The sequence below is a fragment of the Brachycentrus maculatus genome, unplaced genomic scaffold (assembly GCF_059751285.1).
Source record: "Brachycentrus maculatus isolate JH-2025_06_01 unplaced genomic scaffold, ASM5975128v1 h1tg000081l, whole genome shotgun sequence".
NCBI lineage: Eukaryota > Metazoa > Arthropoda > Insecta > Trichoptera > Brachycentridae > Brachycentrus > Brachycentrus maculatus.
In genome coordinates this window covers 3,904,791-3,911,071 of record NW_028280835.1, presented here as the reverse complement: position 1 = coordinate 3,911,071, position 6,281 = coordinate 3,904,791, and positions in this window count along the sequence as shown.

Genomic DNA, 6,281 nt, shown 5'->3' with positions numbered 1-6,281 from the left:
ACTAAGTTAAAACACATTAAAATCAATTTAGTGACAATTGTTTCATTGTCCGACCCCGTAGTGTAATGGTCAGCACGCTCGGCTACCGTTCTGGAGGTCCCGGGTTCGATTCCCAGGGGGGGTCAAATAAATATAAGTGATTTTTTCACTGTAATATTTATTCAATATTACCTAGGACTCGTACCTGAAGTGGAGGGCTGATCACCTTTCCTTCATGCGTAAAACGATCAAGATAACACTGCGTTTATATGAAGCAGTGCCCTATGCACCATTGGGGTGCGGATAAGGGTTTTAATAATAATTGTTTCATTAATTGATTTGTGGTAAAATCTATCCATTTACAATTAATGTTTTATTAAGTAAATACCACTATTTCTTAAAATCTACCGTGACACGTGTTTCGATGCATTCCGCATCATTTTCAAACACCGTATGTGAAGCTAATTCTAAATTTTAGAGTTGGGTCCTTGGGACGTGAAGAGGCGGTAGTAGCTGCTACTTATTTCTTAAGAAGAAAAAATATTAAATAAATAAATAAAAATAAGAAACAGCTACTACCCCCTCTTCAGCCTTCAACGTCCCAAGGACCCAACTCTAAAATTTAGAACTAGCTTCACATACGGTGTTTGAAAATGATGCGGAATGCATCGAAACACGTGTCATAGTAGATTTTAAGAAATAGTAGTATTTACTAAGTAAAGCGTTTATCAAAAATGGACAATTGTTTCGCCTAGTTATGGTGTTTTCAAATTAACGTCCCCACATTCAAACAGTGAAAAACATATTACAATAAATGAAATACAGTGCAATACAATTTTTTTTGAATGTTTTTCATCAATTAGATGAGAACAAAACAAGCTTACAGAAACAATAAAAGTGCAGGTTAAATACATATATAAAGAATAGAAATTTGGTTGTAAAAAAGGGTAATAACAATTAAAAGTAATGAAAAAAAAAATTAGAAGTAAAAATTAAAGGTGAAATTATCTATGCATAAGGTACAAAATTCAAGACTACCAGATTGGTGAAATCAATTTGAAATTGATTTCACCAATCTGGTAATAGACCTCTTGTATTATTACCAGACAAATGTCAGGTTGTAAGCCCTGGAATGCTTAGACTTGCATCTTCTTTCATAAGGGAAGAACGAAACATTTTTTATATTGAATTGAGACACCGTTAAAATTTTTACAAACCCCCATCACATATTTGCCCTAATGTCATGAAACTTTTTTAAACGCGGTATGGTAAATAGGCCTGAATTATATTAAATGCAACGAGAACAATGAATGATATCAACTTAATAAATAATAATAAAGAGAAAAACTAGTAATAATTAGCTACTTGAAAATGTTATTTATCCCTTCCTGACGAAATATGAGGCTAGCGGTATAGGAACCTACTCCGAACATCGATACGCTGAACACCCTCTGAAATACTGGATGGCCCAAAATATATGTTATATCTATACCTCACTCGTTATTCTTCTTTTTCTTTTGACGATTATCCGTATATAAAGGTACATATGGCTTCACTTTAGATTAATGCAGTATTAACTTGATCGTTAGTTCAATAAAGGCAAGATGAGTGGCTGTTCTTCAGGTCGGTCCAGGGTAAGAATAATTAAAGACAAAAGAGGGAATTATCATATCAATTTTGAGCGCATAGAAATCGAATCCAAGATTTGATGAACAGTAGCCAAATGCATTAACCGATATATTTTGTATTATTTTTTGACATCTCATCAAAGATGAAGAAGAATATGGAAGTATGGGCATTTACGGGGCTGACGACCGTCATAAGCTGGTTAAGTGATCACTTTACACACGTGTAACATTCACCAATTCTACCCTATTATGGACAACCACACTACTCAAATTCTTGGAATTTATATATATATATATATATATATATATATATATATATATATATATATATATATATATATATATATATATATTAGCATGTGAGGTCCGAATCCTGGATTATAATCACATACTTACATGAGAAATGCCAGAAAATATAATTTTCATTTTTATTATTTAAGCTTATATTTTGACCAGATAATTTATTTACAACATTTTGACTGTGTCCAAATACTTGTTCACAAAATCTGGATTATCCCCAATTACAGGAGTTATTTTCATAATATTTTTTGGCATCTCATCAAAGATGAAGAAGAATATGGAAGTCTGGGAATTTACGGGGCTGACGAGATAATCCAGATTTTGTGAACAAGTATTTGGACACACTCAAAATGTTGTAGATATATATTATAACCAATATTTTTGAGATTTTTTCATAATGTAGGTTCTCGTAAGAACAAGTTATCTCTGTTAGATGGAGTATCTAAGACAATGCTATTTTTTTATCATCTTTGTTGGTATCACACAATTTTCCTTATATGGGTGTCTTGTCCAACGTTCACAAGCTTTTATGAGAATGCGACCCTCATAAATCGTGATTTGATTTAGATTCATAAATATAGATTAAGGAATTCTACAAAGTAAACGTTATTTCAATAAAAAATATACACTTATTATAATTATAATAATATATATATATATTTATATATATATATATATATATATATATATATATATATATATATATATATATATACACATATATATATATATATATATATATATATATATATATATATATATATATATATATATATATATATATATATATATATATATATATATATATATATATATATATATATATATATATATATATATATATATATATATATATATATATATATATATAAGTATATATATTATTTTTAAATTTCTACGGAAGTCTCCTAAAAATATGGGAATATAAATAATTATGAAATGAATAAAAATGTGTAGATATCTTAACAGAGACGAAGCATCTTTTTAAGATAGAAGCAACATTCACTTATAAAGTAAGTAATACTGCTACTTTTTTGGATTCGTATTTCTATGAAGCAACATTCACTTATAAAGTAAGTAATACTGCTACTTTTTTGGATTCGTATTTCTTTCAAGTTTAATTTTTAATGTCAAATCGTCGAATATATTTTATTAGATACTAAAAATATGTGCATTGATTGGCATGATTAGTAAAGTAAAATTGAATTAATAAAGACTTTAAAAAAATAAGCCTTTATTTCGCTCGGTTTTTTAGTTCGGTCGCCATGTGCAGTATAAAGTCATCACTTAAGCCAGCCAACGCCAGATCGAAGTTTTGTGAATGCCTAGACTTCCACACTCCCTTCAGAAAAAATGTTTTGTTTCTATTGAGAAACAATCCTTAAACGATGAAAATTAAAATTTTCTTACTTACTGACTTAAATGGTTTCATCCATCTTACATTGTTTCTTATGGGAATCATATCTTGTTATTATTGTCCTTATATAATGCAGTTTATCAATTCAATAAAAAAATTATTAAAAAAATATTGTTACATTTTTTTATTTATCATATTCCGTGATAAAATGTTTGGATGGTGTAAAATTTATCATTTAAATAACAACTTTGCCGTAAATAATTTCATACCTTCAAAATATTATAACATTTCAAAAGCTCTCAACAGACTTGCATATGCACATTCTAGTACCTTTTACCGGCTCATAATACATATTATGTTTGGAAAACATCACAAAAAACGGCTATAATTTGATAGTCGACCCCTCTAATCGAAGAAGCAGATGTTCCGCGGCGGCCATGTTGAAAGAGGTGCGTCATTATAAAATTGTTATCCCACGTGATCTGCGCAGACTGCAAATTCTAATCTATTGCGCACATCTAACTAGAAAAATCATTAAATACGGGCTGTGCCATCTGTCCAATGTTTAACGTAGCCCACGTACCACAAAAAGTTCTACTTAACTTCTCCATATTCAAACAACTACTTCTAATACTACTACCATCACGCCGTTCCACTGCAGGGGTAGGCAGATAGGAAAGAATGCCATACTCTTCTGTCCTGATATGTATAAGCGCCCTTGAGGTAGTATTTTACGAAAATGGCGCTATATAAATTATCCAAGATTATTATTATACACTCCCAGCTTCATTCACATCCATACATCTAGTCATACATACCCTCCGATTACGTAAGCTTTTGACACCACTAAACCAAAGTATAAATTCTATTTTCTACTGATCTTACATAAATAGTAGTAAATTAATAAATCACCAACACAACTTCAGGATTTTTTGAAAAACTAAATTCTCGTAATTATAATATCATATTTAAACAGCTCTTAGATAAATAAAAACTCCATACTTTTTATCCTTTGATTTTTATTTTCCACTTGTGCTTTCATATATACGTACTACTTACTTTTTATTGAGAACTTTTACGTAATACAGTTATATTATATATATTATACAAATTGTGTATTTTAAACTAAATTTTGAATGTAATTTTTTTTTACAAATTATGGAAGCTTCACTCGTTAATTTTTTTTTTTATTTTTTTTATACATTCTTGTACAATGTAGGTTCCTTAATAAAATTATATAACAAAAAATACATATACCAATAACAAAATAAAAAATAAAATCATTTTACATTTTCAATACGCTTCACGAAATGGTTCACGGAGCAGCCTTGCCCTTTGCAGTTAGGTATAACTTGTCAAGGCGGACCCTTCTCACGGATGATTGACAAGTGACAAGCCAGCAGACGAGGGTAACTCAATACTCACTTCACCTCTTTACATACTACACACTACATACTGCTACACATTAGTAAATAATAAATGCACTCAATCATATTGCAACGTTGAGATTGACGAATAGAAACTTAGCACGACCCACCCCAGAGAAAATAACTCCTAGGTATTTTTTTAATTATTTTTTTATTGATTTGGCGTTTAATTTGTAGAACTCCGTTTTAATTTATGTTTTAATTTTAAATCAAACACAATTTTTTTTGAGTCTACTAAATTAGACTCAAAAACTCAAAAAATCTGTGTTTGATTTAAAATTAATGCATAAACACTTAGGTACTTTAAAAAAATGTTTTAGTCGTAGATATTTCACATATTTCCGTTACATGTATGAAATATTATAGATACATGTACTCAGTGGCGTGCACAGACTTTTAATCAAGGTAGGCAGTATGGTTGGGTAAGGATAAGGCATTGTAGGCACTAGTTGCGTTTTTATATGTAACGCGAGTAATCCAGGGTAGACAGTGCTTTTCAGCCTATATAGAATGCATGCCTCTGTATGTACAACTACTATACTACCATCATCATTCTCTCGTTTTTGTGTGTATGTTAGGTTAAAATGGATAAAAATAATAAAAAATGTATGTAAAAAGAACCCCACCGACTCCAAGACATACAAGGTGGCTTGGTGGGTCCTCTGCAAAAAAAAATATTTTAAATATGTTTATAATTGTTCTTGAAATAAATTTATACAATTTATGTAAATATTTAAAAAAAAACATTGGTTTTTTGCAGGGGCAGGCATAGAGGATGGAACGCCAAACTTTTTAGTCCCGACATACACTCCTAGCTTCCTTCACGTCCATACATCTTGTCATACACGCCCTCCGATTACGTAGATTTATGACACCAACAGATTTTAGGTTCTGATTTATCTGGTCGTGTCAAGCCTTTTTTGACCGTCCTCGTTCTGTTCTCCCATTCACATTTGCGAAATATACTTTCTTAGTAGTTCTCTCGTTATCCATTCGCTCCATATTTCCATACCACCTCAAAGAACTATTTATTATTAATCTATGAATTTTTGGATAGAGATGGTCTGGAGATAATTCGGAGAGGCTTGAAATGTACCGGTAATATTAACATCTTGACATCTCAACATAGATGAAGAGGATATGAATGTCTGGGTATTTACAGCGCTTACTACCCGTCATAGTTTGGTTTGAGTGATCATTTTAAATACGTTTAAAATTCGCCATTCTACCCATGATTGGCCATCATATTCAATCGAACCTTCTTTTATATGCGAGTTCTTCGACTCCACCTATGGTTGGGCTAAGTAAGTTTATTAATTAGCAGAGACCTTCACATTTTTCTTCCTCTATATCAAGATATCAATAAAAATATTGATATAAATAACTTCTAAGTGGAGACAAATCCGAAAATTGTGAACAAAAATTTAAACACACTCCAAATATTGTGATGGTAATTTAATTTTGTGTAATTAAAATTATTTAGTTATGTAATTATATAGTTATATTATTTAGTTTATTATGACATATTACATTACATCTGGAGTTCAAGACTGATCACCTTCCTTCCATCAATTATTACATATTTACGGT